Raw genomic sequence first — 21,426 nt, forward strand, 5'->3', positions numbered from 1 at the left:
ATTTGTTGTGATTTTTTTGTGGCTTAATATATAGCCATTTTAAATTATTTTAAGAATAAAAGAGCACGTGTTTTATTTAAAGAATTATTAATCAAAGCCTCTATAGGCTTACTTATTTTAATTTTTTTCATCTACTATTGGCTGAAAGAATTATTGAGCTTTTAGTTTCATCCAGTTTTAAATCTATATTTTTGATGCCAAGTTGTTTGGTGTATAAAAAGATTCATAACTGTTACATATTTCTGTAGATTTCATGTATTATAATTATAAGGCAGACACCACATTTGTCTCATACAGTGCATTTGGCCTTTAATTAAACTCTCATGTGATGTTAATGTCAGGACCCCTGCTTAATATTTCTTTGCATCTGCCTGTGTGTCTTTGCCAATACTTCTTATTTTCAATAATAATGTGTCACTTTCTTTTACATGTGTCTCTTTTATGAAACAAGAATAACTTTCCCTAAGAATATTTTTCCCATTTACTTTGCCAAATTTTCCAGTTTACTTTTATAACTGTTAGAAGTAACTTTATTTCCTTTGTATCTATCTTTTGTTATATGTATTATATTTGCGATATGGCCTTTGCTTTCCTTTTTATTTTCTCTTTAGTCACTTGAAATGTATAGAGCCTAAATTTTAATTTATTACTGCTTGCCTTTGTATTTTCTAATGAGACTAAAATGTCAATTTCTTAATTCATCAACTTTTTAGTATAATAATTTCCTACTATGAAAGGTAATGAAATTAGTACATTTAAACTTAACATCCTATTTTTTTCTTCTTTCTCTCTCTCTCTCTTTTTTTTTTTTGAGAGAGAGAGAGACAGAGGGAGGGGCAGAGGGAGAGAATCTCAAGCAGGCTCCATGCCCAGCCCAGAGCCCCACAGGGGGCTCGATCTCATGACCCTGAGATCACAAACTGAGCTGAAATCAAGTCAGATGCTTAACCCACTTTGCCACCCTGGCACCCCTCATCCTGTTTTCTTCTATTACATTGCTAGTACTCTATATTTTCTTACACACCCACATTTTTAAAATTTTTATTATGCCATGTAGCTTTTCTTTAAATATTTATGATACTTATATCATGTTTCTGCATAATTAGCAAATTTTATCTTCAATAAAAAACTTAGATAATAAACTTATTATTCTTCATTCAGGCATCTATCCATTCGGGACAGATTTATTGTGTAGCCTCTCTCTGTCAGACCCTACTGCTGGTGCTGGGGCACAACAGTGCAGTGCAGTAAGGCAGAGAAGACTTCTGTCATGGAGCTTACATTTGGGCAGAGGAGAAACTGGCAATGACAAAATGAACAAAGGAAATGCCTGCTACTAATACATTCTACATAAAAAGTAACACATGGGAAAATACTAGTCAGCCATGATCCTTTAAATGGGTTGTCAAGGGAAGCTGTTTTGGATTATACAGAATTCTAAGACCCAGTTGATGAGAGAAAAAAGCATTTTAGTCAGCCATGCAAAACATGAGGAATGGGCATTTTAAAGGGAAAACTAGTGTGGTATTTTATTGGTTCTATCAATACTTTAGTTAGGGATTGCTCATTTGTCTTTTTCCTTTTAGTTCCCTCACTTACGTTCCATATATTTTGAATGTTGTTACATGTGTACACTTTTGGGTAGATATATCTTCTTGACAAATTGATTCTCTTAGTGTTATAAAGTTCCCCTTGTTTCCTCTGGTAATACTAAGTGTCTAGAATTTTACCTTGATTAATATTAAGAACAACAAATGGTTTTTCATGCTTTTAAAAAATACATTCTTTTCCATCTTTTTACTTTTCAACTATGTGTCATTAAGGTGTGTATTCTATAACAAACCATATTGATTTTTTTTCTTTTTAATCCAGTGTAACAATCCTTGCATTTATTTGGAATATTTAGCTCATTTACATTTAATGCATGATGTCTTTGTGATTTAATATATCATGTTGATTTTTTTTTCCACTGGACCATTCTGTTTCCTGTTCCTTTTTCATTATTTTATTCCTACTTCTGGCTTAAACATGTTACTTTCAACATTTTAACACTTCTATTGACTTTTTTTAGTTGTTGTTATTGATCCTCTGTATGTGTGTGTGTATATGTGTGTGTTTTAAGTGTCTTATCTGGGGACCACAATATGTAACCTAACTTACTTCTGTTTACTTAGAATTAATATTGTACCACGCTGTTTAAAGTGTAAGAAACATTCAATGGTATAATTCTATCCCCCTACCACTGTTTATTTGTGGTAAAGTTGCCATGAGCCTTTAATTTATATGTTGTATATAGCAACTTACAAAGTTATGAATTTTTATTTAAAAATTTCAATTGTCATATACAGAAATCAAAAGAAAGAACAAGGTATAATATCTTATATTTACTTACATATTTGTCATGTTCTTTGTTTCTCATTTCTTTCTATAGACCCGTTTCCTTATGGTGAATTTCCTCTCTCAGAAAAACTTTCTTTAGCATTTATTATAGAGCTTTTTTCTTAGAGAAATGAGGTTTTTAGGTATAATCAAAGGATAAATAGCAATTTTTTAAACATACCTATTAATAAAGTTTATGTGTACTTACATTTACCGAAACTGAAACATGCACATGGCAAACCTATGATAAAATATGGCTTAAAACCCTGATATAAGATATTACCAATCTCTCTCTCTCTTTTTTTAAATTGAATGTGGCTGAGTGGAGAGATGGATTGATCAATCCAAAGATAGGTCTGGGTTGCAGGTAACCACTTTTTTAATCTAGTTTAAGTGGTATTTTTACTTTTATCTATGTATCCCACTGTTTATTCGTTAGATCATGAATAAGCCTTGTAGTCAGAGTGAGAGCTTTTGTCAGGGGCAGCGTGAGGAGTATTGATGACCTTCAGATTTGGAAACTTTTCCTTTGATTTACCTATTCTTTTGGTTCACAATGGCAATGAGAAGGAGAGAGGAGAGGCTTAGGCTGATTTTTTATATTAATCACTTATGTATTTTCACACCAGTTGGTAGCAGTTGCTTTTCTCTTTCACCAAGGGTTTTATCTGTTATTAATCTGTCATTTTTACCTGGCTTGGTCATAAAACCAACAGTCAGGAACCAGTGATATTGTGGCTCTGATATAAATAGGGCTTTTTAAGATAAGATCCCGCATGTACCAGTTTGCTTGGGACATTACTGAGCTTTCACTTGTCCAAGAGTAATTAGTCCCCATTTTCAGTCTCAAATATGTCTATTCTGGACAATGAATGACTTGATCACTCTCATTATAGTGAGTCCTAATGTTCAAGAAGAACTCAGCTGGAAATACTGATCTATCTCCAAGTACTTGAATTCAGATTCGTCCTTTTATAACACACACAATATACTCAGGATGAATAGGGAGAAATAAAGTTCCATGGAGATTTCCATTTACTAAAAAAGGGACATTCTTCCTCTTAAATACACCTTTAGATGGAAACACAAAAGTTATTACTAAGCACTTTTATTCCATGCCTTTCTAAGTAAAAACACTGAAAAATCAGGAATTTTCCCAATGTCATTCAACTAGACATGAATATATTATCAATTTTTGGCTAACAAAATGTAAGGGAAGATCTTGTGGAACTATTTTTCTTTTCTGATAATAGAAAAGAAAATCATGTGATGATTCACTTTCTCTGTTCTAATTTCTGCCTTGTTTCTAGCCTTTGAGTGTGATCCGGATACCTGGAGCTATGGAAATAATCTTGAGACAGTGAGGACTTGTAGGCACAAAAAGGAAAAACTGATATCCTGAGGATAGTAGAGTAGAAGCCTAGGAAAAATCTTAGAGATACTCATTACCTACTTTTCCAAATGTGAAAATCTCTAACTCCAGATTATCTCTTGTATAAAGTAATTTAATTCTTTTTGTTTTAAGTCACTTTTATGTGGGTGTTCTGTTGCTTGTCATGAAAATAAAATAACTGAAAGTGTTCTACGGGAATGAATCAAGTAGAATATATTAAGGGTCTATCGCATAGTTAGGTTTTAAATACATTTTAGCAACTCCACTTAAAATTTTAGGGTGAAAACCCTAAAAGAATTGTTATTCACTGTATATCTTGTTTTATGGCCCACACCCTAGGATAAAGCTATCCCTTTGCCTTTCTATTTCTTGTCTCCTTAATGCTGCTCTAATAAGAGCACAGGTATACTGACATCTGAGCTATATGCTATCAATTTTAGAAATGGATAGAGTGGGAAGAGAAATTTAATTGGCCAAACTGAGACCCATAAGTAATCAGTAGAGAGTGAAGCAAAGAATACCTGGCTAAAGAAACAAATGTATTATAATTAGACCAATTATCCTAGATGTAGTTCATCAGCTTGTAGTGATAAAGGCCGTTAATGAGCTTTGTCACTGACAGCATTACTTTCTAATCTTAATCCTTTTTAGGGTTATTAGCTTTAATGCTACTTGCACAGAGATAAGTTAATTTATACTGAATTGAATTGAAAAATAACAAGTAATGATTGTTGCATTTGAGCAGAAACTTATAAAGTTTTCTTGCTGACAAAACTTACTGAGGGCAGTGCAAAAGTATTCAAAGGTTTTTGAGGAGGTGGAGGAGATTCAGAACAATAGAAACATTTGTTAAAGGAAAGACTCATAAATATTTCTGGGGACTGTCACTCAATTTATAATATCATCTAATGAAATGACTGGTAGCTATTTTATTTGCTTTTAAGTATCAGTACCCTATGTTCTATGTGCCACCAGGAAACTTCTTCAAAACAAACTGAGGGTTCTAGAGGGGAAGGGGTTGGGGAGATGGGTTAGCCTGGTGATGGGTATTAAAGAGGGCACGTATTGAATGGAGCACTGGGTGTTATACGCAAACAATGAATCATGGAACACTAGATCAAAAACGAATGATGTAATGTATGGTGATTAACATAATAAAATCAAATTTAAAAAAAGTAAAGTAAACCTTTGAAGAGGAGTCACTGAACATAATAACTGCTCTACACCCACAGGTACAGTACAGATGGTCCTTGACTTACAATGGTTTTACTTACAGTTTTTCAACTCTATAATGGTGCCAAAGTGATACACATTCAGTAGAAACTATACTTTGAATTTTGTTCTTTTTCCAGGCTAGTGATATGTAATATGATCCTTTCTCATGATTCTGGGCAGTGGCAGGAAGCTTCAGCCCTCAATCATCCACCCAAATCACAAGTATAAACCACTAATACACTTACAACCACTCTGTACCCACAGAGTACATTACATGAGATAGTCAACATTCAATACATTACATGAGATAGTCAACACTTTATTATGAAATACGCTTTGTGTTAGATGATTTTGCCCAACTTTAGGTTAATGTAAGTGTGTTGAGCATATTTAAGGTTGGCTGGGCCTAACTATGTTCTTTAGTTTGAGTGTATTAAATGCTTTGTCAACTTAGGATGGGTTTATCAGGATGTAACCCCATAGGGGTGCTTAGATGACTCAGTAGGTTAAGCACCTGCCTTTGGCTCAGATCATGATCCCAGGGTCTTGGGATCGAGCCCTACAATGGGCTCCTTGCTCAGCAAGGAGTTTACTTCTCCCTCTCCCTCTGCCTGCTGCTCCCCTGCTTGTGCTCTCTCTCTCTCTCTCTCTGTGAGTTAAATAAATAAATAAAATCTTAAAAAAAATGATGTAACCCCATAAGTCAAGGAAGAGCTGTACTAAGATATTTTCACAAATGTGTGAATAGAATCTTTAATCATGGTCTCTATCAACCTTACTCAACCTGAGTTCTTCATTTGAGCCTCAGAGCACAGAAAATGATTAGAGTGACTACTTTCCAGGTTCTTCTAATAATGATATAGAACTAGTGCCCACCTAGATCCATGGAATTTCATTCATTGAACATAATAGATGACTTAGGGCATTAAAGCTTAGTTCTTTTAAGAACCACAGTTAAAGCGGTGCCTGGGTGGCTCAGTCATTAAGTGTCTGCCTTCAGCTCAGGTCATGATCCCAGGATGTTGGGATCGAGCCCCACATCAGGCTCCCTGCTTAGCGGGAAGTCTGCTTCTCCCTCTCCCTCTGCCGCTCCCCCTGCTTGTGTTCCCTCTCTCACTGTGTTTCTCTCTGTCAAATAAATAAATAAAATCTAAAACAAAACAAAACAAAATAAAAAACACAGTTAAAAAGGTTTGCTAGAGGTTAGAAGTATTCTTAGAAATATACTTTCTGACCCTTTATGCATTTATTTATTTGTCAGTATTTATTAAATCACTACTTTGTGTATAGGTTTAACTATATATAAGTTAACTAGTAATGTGTTTAATATATAATATATATAGCAATAGAGGGTGACCTTAACTCATTCTCAGGTTTTGAATACTCCATCACTAAATATCATGATAGCCATAGTTGTGCATGTGTATGTATGTATGCTATTTTCTACAACAGATTAAGAAATTTTCTATCAGGGTGCCTGGGTGGCTCAGTCGGTTAAGCGGCTGCCTTCAGCTCAGGTCATGATCCTGGGGTCCCAGGATTGAGTCCCGCATTGGGCTCCCTGCTCGGCGGGAAGTCTGCTTCTCCCTCTGACCCTCTTCCCTCTCATGCTCTCTCTCATTCTCTCTCTCAAATAAATAAATAAAATCTTTAAAAAAAAAAAAGAAATTTTCTATCAAGTTCTTTTTTTTTTTTTTTTAAGATTTTATTTATTTATTTGAGACAGAGAGAATGAGAGAGAGAGAGCACATGAAAGGGGGGAGGGTCAGAGGCAGAAGCAGGCTTCCCTGCCGAGCAGGGAGCCCGATGCGGGACTCGATCCAGGGACTCCAGGATCATGACCTGAGCCGAAGGCAGTCGCTTAACCAACTGAGCCACCCAGGCACCCTATCAAGTTCTAATACACTAAAATCTTGTTTCACAAATGAATGTTAAAATTTATCAAATGAATTTTTGTATCCATTGTGATGATCTTGTGCATTATCTCCTTTACTTTGTTAAGTAATGAAATATGATGGCTCATTTTAACACCTTTATTGAGATATAGTTTACATATAGTAAATTTGGCCTGTTAAAAGCATATCATTTGAAAATTATAACATGTGTATACACTCTTGAGATCACCACTACAATCACAACGATGAACACATCTATCACTCTTGAAAGTTTTATTGTACCTCTTTATCATTTCTCCTTCTGAACATAATAATTGAAGACATAGTGGATGATTTTAACACACAGTAACTCATCAAATAAATGCAAAAAAAACCCAAGTCATGTACCAGATTTGAGTAACATGAATAAATGTATGATATATAAATCACCAAACCTCAAAACTGTAGAATACATATTTTTAAGCACACATAAAACACTTAGAAAATTTAACACTATGCTAGACCACAAAGCAGATTTTAACAAATTTCACATGATCGAAACAATACGGAGACACTCCCTTATGGAAATAGAACTAAGTTAAAAATTGATAACAAATAGAACAACATAAGTTCAGAAATAATTGGAAATTAGGTCCTATGCTTCTAAATGATGAATGGATAAAAGATTAACTAATAATGAACATTAGGCAGTATTTTAAACATTGAATTCAGTGAAAGAAACATAGCATATGTGAAAAAAATTGGAAAATAGCTAAAGATGTGTGTACAAGGACATATATAGCCTTACATGCATGTATTATAAGAAAAGGAAGGTTAAAAAAATCTATCATCTAGAGAAGTTAGAAATAAAATAGCAAATTAGAGGTGCCTGGCCGAATGAGTCAGTGGAGTGTGTGACCCTTGATCTCAGGGTCATGAGTTTGAGCTCCATTTTGTGTGTAGAGTTTACTTTAAAAAAGAAAAAAGAAAAGAACAGCAAAGTGAACTTAAAATAAATAAAAAGAAGAAAATAATAATAAGATATTAATAAAATATAGAACACTAGAGAAAACCATCAAAGCCAAATGATTATGCTCTAAAAGACTATTAAAAATAAAAAAAATTCTTATAAGACTGATTTTTTTTAAGTGACTGATATCAGGAAGAATAATAGAGACAGAAATATTAATCTACTAACATTTAAAATTTCATAAAAATATGAAATATGGCAATGCATTTGAAAATTGACCAAAAAACAGATAAATACTAAGAACTAATATAAGAAGAAATAAAATACCAACTTATTCTATAGCTACTTAATTGATTCTACAACTGAGTCATTTGAACATGGAAATCTCAATGCTTACCTACTTTCAGTGGTAAATACTACCACACAGATCTGTGATGTCTTCTTAGGTAACTATGAGTAGAGCAGAACCTGATACCCAAATCCTGACAGAATATCTGAAAAGAAGAGGAATATAGACCAACTTCTCCCATGGATGTAGATAAATCTAATTTAACCATCTTACAGAAACAAATAGAACATTTGATAAAATTTATCAGAAATTTATGAAAAAATAACTCTCAGAAAACCAGAAATAAAAGAGTACTTTCTTAATCTCATATAGAGTTATCTGTAAATGACTAACAAAAACATCCTTTTGAATGGTCTGTTTATCAATGGACTAAAAATCTGTGCCAGTACAATGAAGTAAGTTGAATAATGCAGATGAGTGGATTGATAGGGATTGCATTAAATGTGTAGATTGTTTGGGGTAGTATAGACATTTTAACATTTGTTCTTCCAATCCATGAGCATGAATGTTTTTCCATTTCTTTGTGTCATCTTCAATTTAGTTCATAAGTATTCTCTAGTGTTCAGAATACAGATTTTTTACCTCTTTAGTTAGGTTTACTCTTAGGTATCTTATGGGTTTTGGTGCAATTGTAAATGGGATTGATTCCTTGATTTCTCTTTCTGCTGCTTCATTATTTGTGTATAGAGAAATGTAACAGATTTCTGTATGTTGATTTTGTATCCTACAAATTTATTGAACTCGTGAAATACTTCTGACAATTTCTTGGTGGAGTCTTTTAGGCTTTCTACATAGAATATCATGTCATCTACAAATAGTGAAAGTTTGACTTCTTCCTTGATGATTTCCTGAATAGCCAAAGCACTCTTGAAAAAGAAAAGCAACACTGGGGGTATCACAATTCCAGACTTCAAGCTATATTACAAAACTGTAGCCATCAAGACAGTATGGTCTGGCACAAAAACAGACATCAGTGGAACAGAATAGAAACCCATAAATGGACCCAAAACTATATAGTCAACTAAATTTTGACAAAGCAGGAAAGAATATCCAATGGTAAAAAGACAGTCTCTTCAAAAAACAGTGTTGGGAAAACTGGACAGCAACATGTGGAAGAATGAAACTGGATCACTTTCTTACACCTTACACAAAAATAAATTCAAAATGGATGAAAGACCTAAATGTGAGACAAAGAACTGTTAAAATCCTAGAGGAGAACAGAGGCGGCAACCTCTTTGACATCAGTAGTCATTTCTTACTAGACATGTCTCTGGACTCAAGGGAAACAGAAGCAAAAATGAACTCCTGGGACTTCATCAAGATAAAAAGCTTCTGCACACCAAAGGAAACAATCAACAAAACTAAAAGGCAACATTAGGAATGGGACAAAATATTTGTAAATGACATATCTGATGAAGGGTTAGTACCAAAAATCTATAAAGAACTTATCAAACTCAACAGCCATATAACAAATAATCCAGTCAAGAAATGGGTGGAAGACATGAATAGACACTTTCCCAAAGAAGACATCCAGATAAGCTAACAGACACATGAAAAGATTCTCAACCTTACTCATCATCAGGGAAATACAGATCAAAACCACAATAAGATCTAACCTCACACCTGTCAGAATGGCTAAAATTAACAACTCAGGAAACAACAGATGTTGGCGAGGATGTGGAGAAAGGGAACCCTCTTACACTATTGGTGGCAATGCAAACTGGTACAGCCACTCTGGAAAACAGTATGGAGGTTTCTCAAAAAGTTCAAAACAGAACTACCTTATGAACCAGCATTGCACTACTAGGTACTTACCCAAAGAATACAAAAATATTGATTTGAAGGGATGCATGCCCCCTGATGTTTATAACAGCATTATCAACAATAGTCAAATTATGGAAAGAGCCCCCATGTTTGTCAATTGATGAATGGATAAAGAAGAAATGGTGTATATATATATAATGGAATATTATACAGCCATAAAATAGAACAAAATCTTGCCATTTGCAATGACATGTATGGAGTTAGAGAGTATTAATAGTAAGTGAAATAAGTCAGTCAAAGAAAGGCAAATACCATATGATTTTACTCATATGTGGGATTTAAGAAACAAAACAGATGAACATACAGGAAGGGGAAGATAAGAGAGAGAGAGAGCTAGAGAGAAACAAAGCATAGAGAACAAACTGAAGGTTGATGGAGGGAGGTGGGTGGGGGATGGACTAAATGGGTTATGGGTATTAAGGAGGGCACTTGATGTGATGAAGTTGGTAATTCCCTGGGCGTTATATGTAAGTGATGAATCACTAAATTCTACTCCTGCAACTAATATTACACTATATGTTAACTAGATATAATTTAAATAAAAACTTGAAACATTAGAAAAAGATACGTGGATTGAAAACAAAACAAAAAGAATGGCATTAATTGCAAAGATTTTCTTTATATAGAAAATTTAAAAAATTAGATACATTGTTAAAGTTAATAAGTGAATTTAGCAATTTGATGATAGACAATGTCAATACACAAACACTATATTTTATCTTATAGTAATGATCATCAACTAAGTCTGAGAGATGATTAGATACAGCATAAAAATAATCAGTATTTAGAACTAAATTTAAAAGGTTGTGTGTAATGTAAACCTTCTACACAAACATACAGCATTTTATTGAGAGAAATTAAAGATTTAAATTAATGCAAGAGTAATCCATATTCATGAAACTGAAAATTCAATATTGTAAAGATGTTGATTATATTCAAATGATTTATAATGCAATAATGGAAACCAATTTTTCCATCTATTGCCATCTAATGTTGTGAGGGGTGGTACCTCCAAAATACAGTGACATAAAATAACAATGTACTGTATAGCTCATAATTCTATATGTTGATGTGTGGGTGTAGCTGGACACTCTTTATCTTAGCTAGGCTCTGTTATGCTTCACAATTAGGTAGCTTTATTTCTAGGGATTTGCTCACTGTTGGTGTTGCTCTTATATCTCTCCAAGAGACTAGTCTGGCAATTCTTTCATGGAAAGGAAGAGGTTCGTAAGACTGACTAGAAGTAAGCAAGGCCTCCTGAGGCCTAGATTTGGACTGGTACAGTGTCACCTTTACTACATTTTATTGGCCATGCAAATTATAAGGCTACCCCAGATTTAAGAAGAGTAGAAATAGACTATTTCTTGAGATAAACTGTGAAGTTACATTACATAGGATGGATTGAGGGAGATCAATAATTAGGGCCAATAAAGAAGTCAGTCTACCACAGAACCCACTTAAAATCCCAGCAACTATTTTTTTGTGTGTATAAATTGAGTTTGTTGTGATAGTTATATAGGTGTACACATATGTAAAATTTTATTAAGCTATATAGTTACTGATATGTGCATTTTACTCTGAGTAAATAATATTTCAACACATTCACAAAAAGAAATGAGCTATGAAAAGCTATGATAATCTTGAGGATGAATTATGTTGGAAGACTTATACTATATACTAAGATATAAAACATTTATATTAATTAAGACAATATGTTGTCTGGTGAAGGATAAACAAACTGACAAATGAAACAATAGTGTTTGGTAGCAGACTCACACATGTATGAACTTTTGACTTATGATATAGTTGGTAAGTAAACAGTAAAAATGGCAGTCTTCTCACCAAATTGTGTTGGATTATTTGGATATGTACATAGAAAAACAATGTAATGTAACTAGGTCACCCTATATAAAAATCATTCCTGGTGAATTTTTTACCTAAATGTGAAAAATGAAACAATAAATCTTCAAGGACTTAACATAGAAGAATATACTAATGATCATGTAATAGGAAAAGGTATATATAACTAGACTCAAATATCACTAACTACTAAGAAAATAATTTACACATTTGAAGTAAATTGTAACTAGAAACTCATTATCAATTAACTGAGTAAAAAGCCAAGCTCTAAACCAGGAGAAGATATTTGCAACATCTATAAATGTCAAAGGAATCATTCACTATATTTTTTAAAATGCCTATCAATTAACAAGAACCGATATTAAAGAAAAAACAATAAAGTCTAGACAAGAGAAACTAAAAAGGATATCCAAATGGTCAGTAAATCTATGAAAATTTGCTCAACATCATTAGCCATCAAGGAAATTCAAGATTTCTAGGTAAGATGTAAAAGTTCATTGCAGAACAACAATTTTCCTGCAACAACTAGAAAAAATATATAAATTTCATAATTTAAAGGCATTGTAGAGCAATGGAAGCAATGAACATTAGAAATTAAAATTTCACAGGGTAGAGAACATCTCTGAGGCAAGCTAGAACTCTCTAACTTTCAAAAAATTATTCTCAGAAAATTTTCGGTTTCTGGATGCAAGTTGAGGATCCAGCTTGCTCAGGCAGGGAAACTCTAGTAGGAGTTACAGAAATTGCAAATTATTTAACAGTTAATGGTGCTAGCATGACAAATTAGAAATTTGAGAGAACTCAAATCATGGTCAGTTTTTCCTATGGGACATTTGATGAGTGCTATGGCTGCTTGGAAAGCTAGAGATTCAAGTTAAAAGTTTCTGAAAGACAGAGTATAATCTCTTTTGTGCTTCTAAGAAACAAAGACCTACAGCATTAGGATACCAGGAACCTGAGCTGGAAACTCTGAATGACAAATGACAGAACACTGTCTCCTATGGTTTTCCCCCTTCCCACACCCACCTCTGGTCCACCCCTTATAGCGAAGCAACTGAGACCCACAAGACACAAGGAGTGGGTTAAAATCCTGGTTGGGCTCATCCAAAGGTTGGTCAAACTCAAAAGATTGAGTCTTTTAAATTATACTGTACCCCTGCCTTAAGTTAATTTAAAATTGAACTAAGTGTATTAACTTCTTTCTCTTTTTTCCTAGCAAAAGTAAAGAGAATTTTCATTGATGAAATACAGAAATCTATAGCTTAGAGGGCTCTTTTGTTACAATATCTGGCATAAAATTCAAAATTACTAGGTAAGTCAAGAAGGAAATAAATCATTTATGATCAATGGAAGGGCTGACAATATACCTAGCCCACTTAAAAATTACAATTATTAGGTAAAAGAAAATAGAAGAAAAAGTGGATAACAGGGCTGAATTTCAACACAGGATTGGGGTCTATATTAAAGAACTAAAGGGACATTCCAAAAATGAACAATACAATATCTAAGTTGGGAAATATGTTTAAAAACAGAATAGTCACAGTAAAAGGTGGGATTAAGAAATTTGAAAACACTTCAGTAGGAAAATGTCCAAAACGAAACAGAGAGGAAAACAAATGTAAAGACAGGTCAGAATTTACACATTTAGACAAGTCTAAAGTTCCAATAAAGATCTTAGATATCATTAATACTAATTGAATCCCTCCCTTATTTATGTTATAGGCTGCATACATTTAAAATTTACCTATTTTTTCTTTTTTTTAAAGATTTATTTATTCATTTTAGAGAGACAGAGAGCGGATGAGCAGGGGAGGGGCAGAGGGAGAGGGAAAGAGAATCCTCAAGCAGACCCCCTGCTGAGCATTGAGCCCTATGCTGGGTTTGATCCCAGGATCTGAGATCATGACCTGAGGAGAAATCGAGTTGGCTGCTTAACCAACTGAGCCACCCGGGTGCGCCTTACCTTGTTATTTTTTAACACTAAAAGACACTTAGTGCTGTTGTAAACATTTATTTAGATTTATTCACATATTTACTATCTCCTTTGTTTAACAAGCCTTCTTTCATCTCAGAAAACATTTTTAGATATTTCATCAATGAGTGTCTTTAAATACAAAAATATATTCAGTTTTTTAAAATGTCAACATTTTACCACAATGTAAGGTTAAATATATATGCAGATTTGCAATTTTTTTCTTTCCATATTTTGATGGTTTATCAGACTGATTTGGGCCTTCTTTTAATGTTTTTGAGAAGTCAACTTTCATTTTATTTATTGTTTTATGATAATCTATTTTTCTGTCTGGTTACTTATAGTTTCTGTTGCTTTGGTATTGTTACTTAAATTATGATATAATGGTATAGGTATTTTTATTGTTTTATTTTAGTTGATTTTTTTAAAATGAGTTTAGGGGATTCTTTGGTTATCTTGAGTCTGATGATTTATTTCTTTCAAAATTTGGGAAAATCTTCAGTTATTTTTTTCCAAATATTAACTCTTCTTCCCACTGAGGTTTTCTCCTTAGAATTGCATTTGTCTGAAAGTTAGATCCTCACTCATCAGTATCATTTAACATTTTTCTTTGTATTTTTGTCATGTCTTTAATGTCTGTAATCTGAGGCATTATCAGACATATTGGCACTTGGCTATTTCTCTCACTCTGTCTAATATGCTCTCTAAATTGTTCATTTCCCAGTTACATATATATTACATATATATAAACTGAAATGAAAATAAAAATTAAAACTATACATTTATCTCTAACTATATCCATGTACATATAATTGTTAGAAGATTTATTCTTTTTTACAAATACATCTGTTAATTCGATGTTATTTATTCCTTCTTCATACATATAATGGAATTTTAAATAGTCATACCAATATGTTTTAATTAAATATATTCTATCTGATAAATTCAAGATCTGCTGCTGCTGTCTTAATATATCTGATCTCATTGTTTTGTTTTGTTTTTTAATCTCTCACCAGAATCTCTATTCATAGTGGCTTGGTTTCTTGTATATTAGATATTTTTATTTATTATTACTATTGTTGCTATTGTGAAGTCACACTTACTGAAACCTCATCTGTAAAACATCTTTGGCTCCTGGGTGTTAAGTTCTAAGTTATGTTTCTCCAGGGTATTTTTATTTCCTTTTCTCTTCACTTAGGGGCATTTAACCAATGTGGAATGACCTTCGGTCTTTGAGAAGGTTTTCATTACACAGATATTTAAATTTGTCTCTATTTGTAGCAACTCTCAAAATAATTGTGTATGTGTGCACATGCATATTTAATTATATTTACTTTATTATATATTACTATACCCTCCATTCAAAATCAAGGATGAGACACAGCTATCCTGTCCATCTCCCCCTATATTATTTTTTCTTCAGTTTACTATGGGTTTTAGCTTTCATAAATGCAGACTTACTATCAAGGTGTTGTATGAATCCCCTGTGCATTGCATGGATCTCTGGCTTTATCTCCAGTTAACACAGAAAGACTGACTTATATACTTAGCTCTAGGCCATCAGAGATGATCAATGCTCCGGAAAATGTGCCACAGTCAATATTCAGCACTGTTTTAAATTTCCTTTCTTTCTCAATCTCTAGCCTCTATAGATTGTCTTATTTCATACTACATCTTATATTTTATCCAGGACTTTTTATGTACTGTATTTCACAAGGATTGCTCTGGTCACCAAGACCACCATATTGCTAGAACTGAAAATCCAGCTTTGTTACTTTAAAAGTCATAGTTGTCAAAAACAGAATCTAACATATAATTTAAAAATACAGAAAAAACCCCACCCCACAACAACTTCTATTTCTGAGTTCCACACTTTCCCTTCACACAAACATAAACTATAGTTTAAATGAGTACTTAATTATACACTGGTAACGTTGCTAGAGAACTTGGCAGACATTCTACTTTTAGAAGCACTCCACACAGATTTATATATCACATTTTACATAATGAAGACTTCTTTCCCACCTCTTACTAAAGCAAAGTAATAATAATGATAATAATAAGCTTCTTAAAAGAAGGATGGGGATATATGAGGAAGGCTTAGTGAGCTGAGACAAGAAACAAGTTAAGGGTGTTGCAAGTTAAAGGGTGGGTGGTAGATACACTTCAGATACAAGGTAAACGGCTTAAGATTTTGTAGCCCCAATTAGATCATATTAGTGTTTAAAGCTTCCCAGATTCTCTGCATTGTTGAAGGAAAGGCACAAAAGCTAAACATATGCCTGAACTGAACAGCATTTCCCCTGGATTACACCCATGTGGGGTTTCATATATGGCTGTGCTCCATTTCTCAATTTCCAAAATAAGGTATAATTTAGAGTGCTGTTTGAGTAATTGTCTGAATACATTTCTTATATTTTCTATTGTTTGAAATTAAATGATCAGAAAAACAGAATTTCACGCTTTCAAGCCTGGTTGCTATTTGGTTTCTGTTTCTGAGAATGCTGACTTGCTAAAGAAAGCATTGAGCCCTTTCATGAGCATATGCTAAACTGATTAATTCTGCCTGCAAGCTTGGACATGTGGCAAGATGTCCCCTTTACAAAACTATCTCCTATGCAAAATATAGGTAACAAGAATATTTCCTTTGCATTGATTATGGCAGAAGTGATTCTATGCCAGTCTAGCCTTTTAAGAAGACTGATAGTTTCTGTCTTTTTCTCTTGGAGACCTGAGCCACCTGGAAAATGTTCCATTATTCTGATAGAGAGATAATACAAAGGAACCCTATGATTCCATTGATAGGGAGAGGTTCTAGTTAAGATCAGCCTTGCAGACAACAGCCATATAAGTGAAGCCATCTTGGATGCTCCAGACAAACCCACCTGCCAGTTAAACAGCACTGAATGACTGTTAAAACCACATGGAGCAGAAAAATTGCTCATCTGAGCCCTTCCCACATTCCTAAGCCATAAAATTATGTAACTAAATGAAATTGTTATTTGCAAATAATTTAATAGCAACAGATAAATGAAGTGCTTGTTAAGTAGAACTTATCTCCTTTGTCAATAGTTAGAAAATATAATTATTTCAGATATGGAACTTCCGTCCACAATTACATTGTTCAGGAGTGAACTAGAAATTGAACATTTAGAAGCTGTTTTTTGTTGTTGTTTTTGTTGTTGTTTTGTTTTGACAAAGACATTATGAGACTTTTTACTTCAATAAAGTGATCAGATTTGAGGTGTGCTATATTCAGGCCTCATCTCCTCAGGTAGCTGCTATTAAGTTGAGCTGTATAAGGAAACTGGAAAGCAAGTAAATGAAGACCATCCGAGATCTCTTTCAAAAATAAATTTTGGTGTGGTTACTCATACATAAAACTGACTAGAAGTAAAAAATAAGAAAATTAATAAGGTTTTGAAGAAATTAAGTTGCCAAAGAACATTAACCTCATCTGAAAATCCTGTTATTATTTTGGCAAGTCTTAAAACAGCTCTCAGTAAGAAGTGGGCTACAGAAGGTGCACAGGTCCCAAAGAAGATATATAACCCTACAGCCATGTCTGATATGCCTGGAAAATAAAAAATGTGGAGAGCCACTCAGGGATTTGTTGCTTTTCCTGCAAAAGTTTATAGCTTTTGATCTTTCAGAAGATTCTTTAAATGTCAATTAATTCAAGCTGATTGTTGAGTCCACTATATTTGTACTGAATTGTTTTTTTAGTTGTCCTGCCAATGACTGAAGGAGAGGAATGAAAATTAATAAGTTTAATTGTAGATTTTTCTATTTCTCCCTTTGATTCTGATAGTTTTTGCTGTTTGCATACTGAGGCTTTAGCATCAGTATATCTTCCTGATAAACTTCCCTTTTTATCATGATAGAATGTTCCACCTTATTTTGGGTAATAAAACTTGTCTTAAAGTATACTTTGCTTAGTATTTTTTCTTCTTGTTATAGTGTGTATGCCATATTTTTTTCTATTCTCTTGTTTTCAAGTTATCATGTAGACAGCATATAGTTCAGTCTTGACTTTAACTTTTAATTTTAGTTTTTTTTTAAGCCAGTCTGAAGCTCTCTTCCTTTAATTGGAAAGTTTGGTCCATTTATACTTAATAAGATCACATAAACACTTAAATTTGTGTATCTCATCTTAGTATTGATATCTTTCAGCTCCATCTGTTCTTTGTTTCTCTCTTCCTTCTAGGAAAAGAGCTAGATTTGTTTATTTAAAAATATCCTGATCAGATGAGATTTAACTTTTTACTCCATCATGTCACCAGCATTCTCTCATTTAACACATTTCCTCTAGTTTTATGTCAAAACATCAATTTATCCATCCTGACATATCTGTCAATGGGATGTAGCTGGGGGAAGACACTGCCACTATTAGTCATCCTCCATCACATTGTTCTGCCCTTGTGTCAATATCCTTTGCCTACATTCATAAAACCAGGTATTAATGCCATATATTGTCAAAGTGAGTGGCTCAATTTATCCAATATAATATCAGGAAATATATCCTCAAATGTCATGCTTAATCAAATGCAGCTATATGACTAGAGTCTAGTATTTCAGTTAAAGAAGAAAATGTAGTTAGCCTGACAGTTTATTTCTGAGGCTTTATGCTCTTCTTGTTCAATACATCCCCCAAGGGCCATTTCATCTTTTTCCCATAAATTCAGCTTTTCCATAAATTAACTCCTATGTATGCTACTCTCCTGGATAATTCCCTCTCATTTGTGCCCTGCATATCATTTCCACAGCCTCTACCATCATACAGACCATTGCTCACCTGTATCACCTCACTCACATCTTCACATGCATCTCCTCTCCGCTTTCTGACCTCTACCCCACCAGCATCAGCATCACCTGGAACTAGATAGAAACACAAATTCTCAGGCACCACCCCAGAGTTACTGGTCACTCTGTGGTGTAGTCGGGCAATCGCTGATGATTTGGAAGCACACTCAAATATGAGAACCACTGCTAACACTAAAGGATTTCAAATATTCCCTCCTACCAACACGTTATCTTTAACATCAATTGCCCTTTCCCACTGAAGCTGCTGATTGAACAAGAATCATACTATTCCACAGAAAATCAGGAATATTCTCTTAATTTTTATTTAATTATTACCTATAGTTTTGAAGTAAATCCAGTTTTATCTTTGTTTTTTATTATTATTAACATTTTTTTTTTCAAATAGTAGCCAAAATTAGCGAAAATGAATTAATTAACATCCAAGTGTGCCCTGACACCAAAATTGACAAGAGGTGATCTAGTTCAGCAGTCTGTACACTATGATCCATAGGCCAAATCTAGCCCATGCCTTGTTTCTGTGAATAAAATTTTACTGCAACACAGTCAAGCTTATTCTTTTTTTTTTTTTGTATTATTTAATGGCTGCTTTTGATTTATAGTAGCAGATTTGAGCAGTTGTAACAGAGACCATACGCTCTACAATGCCTAAAATATCTGGCCTTTTACATAAAAAGTTTATGACCCCTAATTGACATTGTAACCAGGTATTCATTCAACACATATTTATTAAACATATGCTATTAATCAGGCACTGTGTCAGGCCCTGAGGATCTAGAAGTGAACCAAGGACACAGACCTCTGCAATTATAGAACATATATCATAATGAGGGAGGGTGGCTGAAAATAAACAGCACACCAATAAATAATTAATAAGATAATTCCAGAAAATCATTTGTGCTGTGAATAAAAAGTGGAGGCAACAATAGAAAGTGACTGTCCAGGAAGCAGCACCATTGGGTTAGGTGTCAGGAGGCCTCTCCAAGGAGATGGCATTAAGCTAAAACCTCAATGAAATGATGAAATGAAAAAAAGAAACAAGATGTGCATAGTTCATGGGAAGGAAATGACTTCGATTTGTCTTAAAAACATAAAGAAGGCGGGGCGCCTGGGTGGCTCAGTTGGTTAAGCGACTGCCTTCGGCTCAGGTCATGATCCTGGAGTCCCGGGATCGAGTCCCGCATCGGGCTCCCTGCTCAGCAGGGAGTCTGCCTCTCTCTCTGACCCTCCCCCCTCTCATGTGCTCTCTCTCTCTCATTCTCTCTCTCAAATAAATAAATAAAATCTTAAAAAAAAAAAAAAAAAAAAAAAAAAAAAAAAAAAAAAAAAAAAAAAACATAAAGAAGGCCAGCATGGCTAGAGCAAAGTACTGGGAAGATATGGGGCCCTGGCTAAATGTTTGCAAGACTCTTGATCAGTGACAAATTGTATTCTTTCATTTCCACTGTGTCTCATAGAAGGAAATGATATTGATTAAAGATTGCTTACTATTCTTTTTTGTGTTAGTGATTTATGTTGGTTGTGCTGCAAGCATAAATGATCTTTACATCAATGGTGAGAAAATTAGGAACTTCTGATTAAAAATTTTAAAAAAGAGCAAGATTAATATCCCCTTTAGATGCAAGGTTGAAATATTACTCCTTTTCATCTCTACCTTGATCAGGCTGTTTAACGTGGCATCATTAAGTCAGACCTTTAAATTTTCTACTTCCCTAAACCTAGGGACATGGAAAAGTACAAAACAAAGCAAAACAAAACTCAAAGACTATCAGTAATCAATCAACGGAAAGAGGTAATAACTTGCACATAAAAAGAAATAAGTTTAAGAATATATGCAAATCTTCTTTTATATTTTTTATGGAAAAAATTGTTGAGTGTAGGTGCATAGAGAGGGATGGTGGTTTGTTGGGAAGAGGAAAATGTGTTAATGAAACACTAAAATTTCAAATTAAGAATCAACAACTTAGGCGCTTGCTTTGGCAGCACATATACTAAAATTAGAAAGATACAGAGATTAACATGCTCTGGTGCAAAGACAACATGCAAACACATGAAATGTTTCATATTTTTAAAAATGGGCAAAAGAGATGTATAGAGATTTCTCCAAAAATGATATACAAATGGCCAACAAGCCTGTGAAGATACTTAACATTAGTAATTATTAGGTAATTGCAAATCAAAACTATAATGAGCAGGCACCTCATGCCTCCTGTGTACTGTCAGTAGGAATGAAAAAAGGTGCAACCTCTTTTCTGGAAAATAGCATGGAGTTTTCTCAAAAAATTAAAATAGATCTACTAAATGATCCAGCAATTCTACTTCTATATCCAAAAACCTGAAAGGAGGATCTAGAAGAGATATTTATACAACCAAGTTCAGAGCAGTGACAATAGCCATGAGGTTGAAGCAATCCAAGGATCATCAATGGATAAATGGATACACAAAATGTGGTTTATACATACAGTAGAATATGATTTAGCTCTAAAAGAAAGGGAGGAAACTTTGATACATGCTTCAATGTGGGATGAACCTAGAGGACATAATGCTAAGTGAAATAAGTCAGTCACAAAAAGATAAATACTGCATGATTTCACTTATATGAGGTATTTGGAGTAGTCAAATTCAGAGACAGAAAGTAGAGTGGTGCTTGTCAGGGACTGATGAGAGGGGAGAAGAAGAGCTATTGTCTAATAGGTATAAAGGAGCTATTGTCTAATAGGTATAAAGTATTGATTTTGCAGAATGAAAGGGTTTATGGGGATGGACTGT

General features: G+C 33.8%; 1 non-coding gene across 1 annotated transcript; it reads left to right on the top strand.

Annotated features, from left to right (window-relative positions):
* The first annotated feature begins 20,624 nt into the window (after positions 1-20,624).
* Positions 20,625-20,727, top strand: LOC123326995. Its single transcript, XR_006541463.1, has one exon. It is a non-coding gene; the product is annotated as a U6 spliceosomal RNA (small nuclear RNA).
* Positions 20,728-21,426: the final 699 nt, after the last annotated feature.

The sequence above is a fragment of the Neomonachus schauinslandi genome, chromosome 1, assembly GCF_002201575.2.
Source record: "Neomonachus schauinslandi chromosome 1, ASM220157v2, whole genome shotgun sequence".
Lineage (NCBI taxonomy): Eukaryota > Metazoa > Chordata > Mammalia > Carnivora > Phocidae > Neomonachus > Neomonachus schauinslandi.